This window comes from Podarcis muralis, chromosome 14, assembly GCF_964188315.1.
Source record: "Podarcis muralis chromosome 14, rPodMur119.hap1.1, whole genome shotgun sequence".
Classification (NCBI taxonomy): Eukaryota; Metazoa; Chordata; class Lepidosauria; order Squamata; family Lacertidae; genus Podarcis; species Podarcis muralis.
The window spans coordinates 36,284,573-36,294,230 of record NC_135668.1 but is presented as its reverse complement, the minus strand read 5'-3'; the positions used below and the strand labels follow the sequence as shown (position 1 = coordinate 36,294,230).

The 9,658-nt window shown below is 44.6% G+C and overlaps 1 protein-coding gene across 3 annotated transcripts in view; it reads left to right on the top strand.

Moving 5' to 3' along the window:
- Positions 1–3,047: 3,047 nt before the first annotated feature.
- The window catches only part of SEC14L5 (SEC14 like lipid binding 5), a 43,606-nt gene continuing 36,995 nt past the window's right edge, over positions 3,048–9,658 (top strand). For 2 of the 3 annotated variants that reach the window (XM_028705794.2, XM_028705793.2), the window contains exon 1: positions 3,049–3,313. The gene's annotated coding sequence lies outside the window, so the exon portion shown is untranslated. Of the gene's footprint in view, positions 3,314–9,658 lie in introns of all 3 variants that reach the window. The other variant, XM_028705796.2, reaches the window with a different exon arrangement.

Genomic DNA, 9,658 nt, shown 5'->3' with positions numbered 1-9,658 from the left:
TGAGATTGCTGAATTTGCAAATGGGTGTGCTGTTAGTTGGCTGAGAGTCTCAAGAAAAATGCAAGAAAGCCTGGGGCAGGAGTTTCAAATGGCCCAGTTTGTAAGACCTTGATATTATATTTGTATTTTAATAGCTTATTTGTAAGATTCCTTCCCAACCCTTCACCACACAATCCCTGAGCAGCTTACAACATTACAGTATATAGTTAGAGAAACAGATAAACTCAATGCAATTTTTTAAAAATGTGTGAAAAAATCAAAATGAAACAGAATAGGATGAATTTAGCAAAAGATGTGGGTCCCGTTTCTTAAATATAAGTGGTTGTGAATATTCAAAATTGCAGACTTCAAACTCTGGTGGTTTCTGCATTTGAATATATCAAATCTTTTCTGGTGTACCTTTGCCACTAAAACATACACCAACAGTTTGCGGCTCGATCAATGGGGGTGCAATGCTGTTTCATGTGTCCCTAGGCCACACAGCCTCTTGAGCCACACTCCCCATCAGCCCTGCTTCATATCCTCCTCCCTTTGGGTGCTCTTTCTCTTTCCTGAGGGAGGAGCATTCACTGATTCACATCTGCAAACATAAGAACAACCTGTTGAGTCAGGTCAATGACTCATCTAGTCTATCACAGTGGCTGACTAGACACCTGTGGGAAGCCTGCAAGCTTGACATACGTTCAAGGGCAATCTGCCCACCTGTGATTCCCAGTGACTGGTATTCAGAGGCATGATTCCTCTCACAGTGGAGGTAGAACTAGACTGGGATTAAGGTTGTATATATAAAAGAGTCTCAATTACCTGTAGTGTTTACACACCAGCTTGTCTTTCTCCTTCCTAGGCTGGAGACAGTCAACAGTATTTAAGAAGGACAGAAGCATCATTTTCCATTGTGTACACACTCATTTCATTTGTTCCATTGTTGCCCCTTGCACAAGAAGTTCTGCAGGGTTTGTCTGTTTTTAACCGGGGTTTCAAAAACCTGCAACATTTATTTGCAGACAAACAATAATGAGACAAAAGAAATATAGTTGTATACAATGAGAAGCCATGCTACTATGCATTCAATCGAACTTCCTTCCCAGTACATAAAAAACAAGTATTGTGGCACATGAATGGCCTGGTTCACACACAATGCCAAACCATGGTTTATTAAACTGTGGGTGAGTTATTTCATCTTTGTTTTTGAAAGCCACCATCATTTGTTTGATCATCCAAACCTTGCCCCACAGGTGAATTGTGTTTTGTTTATAGCCAACAAACCACTATCTGAAATCATGGTTTGCTGTTGGTTTACAAACCATAGCTTTTTAATTTATTTCTTGGCATTATATGTGAACCCAACCCCCTAACCATGGTTCGTTGGGCCACCCTACCCCAGATGCTCACCAACTACAAAAGCATGAGTTAAGAACTGCTTGAAAGTAGAAGAAAAGCCATAGTTTGTTTGATTGTTTGTGGGTCCACTTGAGGTTAGTGTTGTGGATGAACCAGGCCAAAGACTGACACATTTATTACAGCATAAGCTTTGGTGGAAATGGACTGTAGCCCATGAAAGCCTATGTCATAATATACAGTGGTGCCCCGCAAGACGAAATTAATTCGTTCCGCAATTTTTGTCGTCTAGCGAATTTTTCGTCTTGCGAAGCACGAAATCCCATAGGAATGCATTGAAAATCAATTAATGCGTTCCTATGGTCAAAAAAAGTCCAAACAAAGCCAAATTTGGTACAACAACAGTTTATTAACTGCTCTTTAAAGTCACACATACTGTAAAGAGCAGTTCAAAAATTGAAGGGAAAATAAATTAACTTTATAAACAAAACATGTCTTTGTTTTTAGACAAAGAAAACAAAGTCGCGAGACGTTTTCGTCTTGCGAAGCAAGCCCATAGGGGAAATTCGTCTTGCGAGGCAAATCGAAAGCGGAAAAACCTTTCGTCTAGCGAGTTTTTTGTCTTGCGAGGCATTCGTCTTGCGAGGTACCACTGTACTTATTTTTAATGTGCCACAAGATATGCTGTTCTTAAGGAGTTGTCTTTGTTGCCACAAAGCTTTACATGGCTACCCCTCTGGAAATTCCTAAACAGTATGGTTCACATTTTCAGAAAGGACATCTTCCGAGAAGCAGGAATGCAGATGATTGTCCAGAAACCACCATCCCACAACCACTGATAGCTTTTTCATAATTCAGCAAAGACATTTAAACACCAGCTCTAGGATTTCAGACAGGAAGTCTCTCTTAACCCTTACTGTAGATGTGTAGAACTGAAGCCAGGGCCTTCCGCCTGAAAAAAGGAGTTGCTTTACTAGATAGCCAGCTGGGTGTGGTGGTTTGGGTGTCGGAGGAGGACCTGACAGACCTGGGTTCAAATCCCCACTTGGCCATGAACCTCACTGGGTGATGTTGAGCCGATCGCACCCTTTCAGCCTCACCTACCACACAGTATTGGTATGGGGATTAAATGTGCATAGGAGCCTTTGGACCCACAATAAAATATTTGAGGGGGTCACCCCACCCCAAGTTGATAGACATTGCCATACAAATGTTGTGCGGGTGCCGTTTCGTGTAATCGATTGTGTGGGGCATGAGTCACCTGCCTCCCCGCCCCCACCTCCTTTTATATTTTATTCAAGTTGGCATATGAGCCATGTATGCCCACGTTGAGGTCCTTGGGAGAAAAATCTGGGTCACAAACACAATAAAATAAATAAGTACATCCTCCTACTGAGCTGTGCCCCTTCCCAAGCAAGCTCGCTCTGGATTGCGAACCTTCCGATCGTTATATTCATTGCTTATCACACGCAGCGCTACGGCTGCTCGATCTAATTCTAACCTACCACCTTCCCCTGGACAGAGGAGAAGGGGCGGGCTTTCTCGGAAGATTGGCAGCCTGTGGGCGGAGTCCGCCAAGCCGCCTTCGCTCCTTGTTCTTCTCCTCTCGTAGGTGGGCGTGGCCCGGCCGCGCGCAGTGGGCGTGGCGCTTAGCCGCGGCGGCGAAGGGGAGTCAGTTGTTCAAGAAATCGCAGGGGCGCGGGAGCCCGCAGCGCGTGCGAGCTTGGCGGGCTCTTGATTGGCTGAGGCGCGCCGGCCGGCCTTTTCGCCGCCTTACCCCCTCCCCTTCACCCTCCCCCCCCCCCGATCCTCTCCCCGCTTTTCCTTCATTTGAGGGGAACCGTCGCGCTGAGGTAAACTGCACCTTCCCACCACTCTGGGCAGGACCAGGAGGATGGCGCCGGCGCCGGCAGAAGCGCTGGGTCTGGGTCTGCTTGCGGGCTTTTCTTTCGGCTTCTCCTTGGTGTGAATGATGGTGAGTATCCTCTGAGAGGGGGGTGGGAACCGGGAGGCCGGATATCTTTCCTTTTCCTCCCATGGCTCTGGTTGAGGGTGCTGCCACCCCCCTTTTTAAAAAAAAAACCAACCAAGCCTTGTGTGCTGCCGACCCCTCCCATTTTGACAGGCCTAGGGTGCTCCCCACCACCACCTTGACAAGCTGAGGGCACTGCCCCCCCCATTTTGACAGGGCCACGTCTTCCCCCCCCCACCCCTTAGCGACACCTCCTTACCCCTCGCTTTTAGGGCGGAAGAGGGGGGTTTAAATATTCGAAATATGCAAGAAATAATCCCGAATAGAAATAGAATTCCGACTACAGATGGGCATTTTCTCTTATCTTAACTCACCCCCCATTATCCCTTCACCCCAGCCACCAATGGGGCTCAATACATTTTGTCTGCATACAATGAGAGCACATTTAAAGCCCGTTTAACAGGCACAGACACAGTGTGACAATAACTATAGTTTGCTGGGAATTGTAGCTCTGTAATGGGGTAAACTACCCCCCCCCCCAGGATTCCTTAGAAGCAAGGGTGTGCTTTAAAAGTATGGTGTGTATGCAACCTCAAAAGGCTTCAGAAGGATGAGGAAGAACCATTGGGAGCTTCACCTTAGCAGTTTCTGGTTTGTAAAACTGCAGGTTGCCCCTGTAGCGAATCTTCTAGGAGGCTACTAATAAATGCAATAAATAATCTCCTCCCTTTCCCCATCGCAGAAACATAGGAAAGTGCAGTGCTTTTTTTCCTAGAAAAATGTTTAGGGGTACTCTCATTTTGACCCAAGAAAATCACCATTTCATAGTTCAAATTGGGGGAAATAAATACAGTAAATGGACAAAAGTACAAAGGTTCACAAAATGTTTAGAGGTATGTGTACCCCTGCGTACCCCCAGAAAAAAGCACTGGGGAGGTGCCTTATACTCTGTTAGACCATTGGGCAAAGTAGCTCAAGTACTATCTACACTGACTGGCATCAGTTCTCTGGGGATTTCAGGCAGGGGACATTCCCAGCTCTACCTGCAGATGCTAGCTGTTGAACCAGGGGCTTTCTGCATGCAAAGCAATTGCTTTGCCGCTCAGCTATGGGTGCTCCTGATGAACACAGGAATCCGCCTGATATTGACTCAGACTCATTGGTCCATCTAGCTCTATATTGTCTACATGGACTGGCAGCAGCTTCCCAAGGTTTCAGGCAGGGCTTTCTTCCAGCCCTTCCTGGAGATGTTGGGGATTGAACCCCAGGATCTTCTGCATGCAAGGAAGGTGTTCTGCCACTCAGCTGCAATAAGCTCTTCCCCATCTCCCTATGAAAAGAGGTTTTGTGTGTGTTTTGAGGCACCATTCAAAGCTGGCCACCTGTCAGATTCTTAGGAGAACAAGGAATTTGACAGTTGGCTGGCTTTGAATGATGCCTGTTGCACAAATACATGTGCTCTCACCCACCCACAAACCGTCACTCTTCTCTTTCTACTTCTCCTATGGGGTGGGTCTCAGTGGTAGAGCACCTGCTTTGCCTGTAGAAGGTTCCAGGTTGAATACCCAGAATCTCCAGTTAAATTGTTCAGTGGCAGTTTTGTGGTAATGTTATTAATATTATTAATAGTTAAAATAATTTGACAGGTGGCTGGTTTTGAATGGTCTCTCTCTCTCTCTCTCTCTCTCTCTCACACACACACACACACAGGCTCTTCTCAGGGCCAAAAATACTTGTCAATAGCTTGGTGCCCCTAACAATAGCAAATAATCAGGCCTCATTCTTGATGCTGCTCCTTGCAGTATGCACTAAATATATGTTATATAGGCAATTTCTGTTCAATCTCAGTTCTTCCTTTGGGGGGGGGTATGCAGTGTATATTATTTTCTGCTTGGTGACTACTGAGTTCCTTGACCTTTAGGAACATCAAATGGAGTTGGAAAGAGCTTCCAGACTTGATACTGTCAAGTTTGAACTCTTGCATCTCTTTTTATAGAAGTTAAGCACTTAGCCCTTCTTCCTCTTAATACATTCTCTTCCCAAGCAACTTAACTTCACAGGGTTGCTAGAAAGATGAACTGAACATTTAATAAACACTCTTTGAATCCCTAGGTTCCCTTCTCAGTCCCCCTAATTCTTTAACTGGTTGTCTCTTAGTGATGCAGAGTAAAAATGTCCTAATAAATAAACATATCCCAAAATTCAGGTATAAAATTGGAAGTTGTTGATTAGAAAGAAACTTAAAACATGCTTGTTCTTTCTAGTATATAAAGTATACTGGTTCAGGACAGTTAGTTTTGTTGATAGTGAAGCTTTCTGGATTTGATCAAAGGTCCATCTTGCCCTCCATTCTGTTTCCAACAGTGATCACTTGGAAAGTTCTAGAAAGCTTTCAGAGCACAATGGCGGTGGCAATAATCTACACTGTTGGGAGCATGCACAACTGTTTCATGAAGCATGTCTAAGAGTCTAGTATGGTTATGAAGTTTTGCTCAATAGTCAAATGCACACTTAGTCCTTATGCTATCTGTTGATTACATAATGAGGGCATGTATGGGGTGTTGGGGAGGGGCAGCACCTCTGATGGGGCACAAGTTGTGCTCCTACTGGAGCAGTTTGTCCACCTTTGACCCCTACCCTGCAACAGCAGCCACATCTTGGGAATAGCTTCAACTGACCATCCATACCAGGTGAGGAGAGCTGATGGGTCTCAACCCCTTGGTGAGTTAGGGACTTCTGCATGCGAAGACAGGCTCTGGCAGATTGAGCGGATGAGACTAATTGTGGGTCCAACGATCAAGAAGACAGTTTCTGCACATGCTGTAGGGGGAAATGAGGGGCAGATGGGGCTTGTCAACCTGGTTAGCCCATCTAGGAGAACCTCCACTGCCTTGTGGAATATCTTTGGGACAAGAAAAGGCTAATGGGTAAATCATACACAAATCTGGGGTCGAGTCCCTAAGGTGGTTGGGTGATAGCTTGTATGTCTCCTTCTGGCAACTCCTGCAGCCAAGCTGGTGCCAAATTTACATTTCGACCACATCAGCAAGGCTGAGTGCGGGGTCTTATTGTTTGGGCAGCTCAAGACCTCCATACATACTGCCCAAGCTTGCACTCCAGGGAGGTCATTTCAATGCTGCTAACACAGCTTTTTGAGTCCTACCACCACCCGGAGGTGCACTCTATTGTCTCTTGAGACAGATGCCAACAACATAATAGGGACATACATTAATGAGCATTTTACTAGATACAGAAGAGATTCATCATTTTATACACAATGGTGTTGAGTTTACAAGTACTTAAGCCAAAATAGTGTAACCTTTTGTTTGTATGATAGTTTGCTTTAACAGCTTCTATTCTTTCCTGTTAATTGGCAGAACATTTTTTAAGGTGCAGCAGCTTGCAGCTCCACCTCTAATCTTAGGTATACTTATAATAACTGTTTGAATAAAAACAATATGAAAGTAACTATTTTGAGTACAGTGGTACCTCGGGTTAAGTACTTAATTCATTCCAGAGGTCCGTTCTTAACCTGAAACTGTTCTTAACCTGAAGCACCACTTTAGCTAATGGGGCCTCCTGCACGATTTCTGTTCTCATCCTGAAGCAAAGTTCTTAACCCGAGGTACTATTTCTGGGTTAGTGGAGTCTGTAACCTGAAGCATCTGTAACCCGAGGTTCCACTGTACTAAAAATATATGTAAGCCTTGCTATGTATTTGAGTTAGCAAATAAAGTTTAAGCTTAATGAGCAAGTATTACATATGTATATCCATTTTCATTTCTTCCAGATCATATATATTTTTCTGTGTAACACAGAAAGGTCCAAAAAATAGTCATCTTTACCTATGGGCTCACTTACTGTCCTCAGTTCTTTGAATTATAAATGTGCATATACATATGATGGATTCCTTTATGTACCACATCACTGTTGCCTGTGCTTATTTAATCAGAATTGTTATCCCTCTGCGGTAGGCTGCTGATGCCTAAGTGAAAAGCAGACTCAACACTCTCATTCACATGTACCTCTTCCATTGTTGTGTTGTAGTGGCAGTAATTTCTCAAAATCTGTGCCTTGTTCAAACACTGCTCCTCAAGTACAGCCTAAATCAGGGGCCAGCAGACTTTATCAGCAGAGGGCTGGTCCACTGTCCCTCAGACCTTGTGGGGGACTGGACTATATTTTTTAAAATAAAAAATGAACAAATTCCTATACCCCACAAATAACCCAGAGATGCATTTTAAATAAAAAGACACATTCTACTTATGTAAAAACACACTGATTCCAGGACCGTCCTCATGCCGAATTGAGAAGGCGATTGGGCCGGATCTGGCCCCCAGGCCTTAGTTTGCCTACCCATGGCTTAAATCAACATATGAAGCTGCTTTATACCAAGTCAGTCCATTGGTCCATCTAGCTTTATATTGCCTTCAGTGTCTGCCAACAGCTTTCTAGAGTATCCAACAGAGGTTTGCCCCCACCATGTACTGCTGAGACTACAGAAGCTGCCATACAGTCATAGCCAGTTGTGTAATTTACTTCTTCTTCCTGAATCAGTAGGATATTTTACAGGATACGTTAAGCCTGGAAAGTACATTGAGTTTGTTTCTGACATTATTGCTGCGTACCAAGGGAAAAATTACTGTGCAGTTAAATGATGGGTCTGGCATATCAGGTTAAAGATACAGCTAATCCAGGTTAAGGATTCAGCTCTCAAACTTGCTTGCTTTAAATAGCTGCTGCTGCTACAGAGTAAACATACACACTGAAGCAGTCTTTCCATCGAGAAGATTAACTCTTCTCTTTCAAGGAAGACAAACCTTTATACTGGAGTAGAAAACCATTTTTCTATTGGGGGAATATTGCTCCACAGAATGATGTCAACTGGGGGCCCTATTGTCAGCTATTGGCTGTCCACCCATGTTTTCAAAGGCATTCCTCCTTGGGCAGGAGGCTGCCCAGTATTGGACAGCCTCCTGCCTTAGTAGAGCTTTGAAAGTGGATTGGGCTGGCTGACAACAGTGTGACCTGGGTATCCAGTGAGCTAGATGAAATTAAGCAACTGGGTTGTAGGGTTTCCACCCCTGCATTATGCAGCATACAGAGAGATAATTTAGAATAGCTTTGCTGCTGCTGCTGCTGCTGGTGATAACAACAGTAATACATTAATTTAGGGAGTTACCTGCTGCATTTGCCTTATGACTATCTATCTCTGCTTGCTGCTGTTGCAACTCACTTTCTGTCTTTAGGTTTCCAGGCTTGTCTCCTCAGGTCAGTAGGTAGAGAGAGAGTCTGCTTACTGGCCTGAGAAGAGAGGTAGTTGCTATAGCATTGCACCATGGGAGTGCAGTGAAGCAATAAGTTATCTATTCTTGTGGGTCCCTGCCTGCTGTCTTGGCTTGCCAAAAGGAGCTGTGATAGGCTGGATCACCCCTAGCCTGGGTGTGCTCTGTCTTTGCTATCTGGGAGAGGGGTAGACAGGAGATGAAGCATATTTCTGTGTCATTTTGGAAGTGGGGCTCTGGTTGGTATTCTGGATGTAATATATGTTTGCTTCAGGCAGCACAGCTGGTACTCCAGATTAGTTGACCTATTTCTTCATGTCATACATTTGATTTTATTTCATCTAGCCTATGTCTGAGGAACCTGGGACCTGGATGCCTCCCTGCCTGGCCCTTGGAACTTTGCCTAGACCAAGCCCCCTTTCTAGGCCACACCCCTTCTGCCCAGGACACAGCTCCCACTGACCCTGCTCAATGTCCTCTGACTGTGTTTCCCTGGCTCTAAAGTGTTCTGAAACTGTAATTATGTATTTTGCTTGCTTGGATGGGGAACAAATATATATATGTGTGTTGGAGTGTGCATAGAAAACCCAGAGTTTGTGGTGGTTCAAATATACCCTTTTGTACAAGGTTAGAGTCCCATCCATTGCTCTGCCCACTTTTGCTTCTGGTGCTGCCCACCACTGGCATGTGGCCTGGAAAGCTGCCCTTGAGGGAATGCGACCCTCCATCTGAAAAAGGTACACATGACTCTGCTGGTGCTGTTTTCTAGTCATAGGAATTCAGTAATTAATGAGAAAAAGTGATGATAAAACATAAACTTTTTTCAAACATAACAGCTGGATTAGTTCGGAAGTGGATACATAGTTCTGCTGTCTTGGCTGCATTGATTAAGAACTCCTGCTGGGTAGGATCAGTGTCATTTGTGTTGAGTAGGCTTAACAACTTTCATGCTGATATAAATGCCAAGGCCTTTTTGTATGTGAGCTCCCAGTGGTGAGGCCAAATGGGTATATTCAGTAGTGAGATTTCCACTTGCTGCTGCCATGTAGGCAAGACTTCTCAA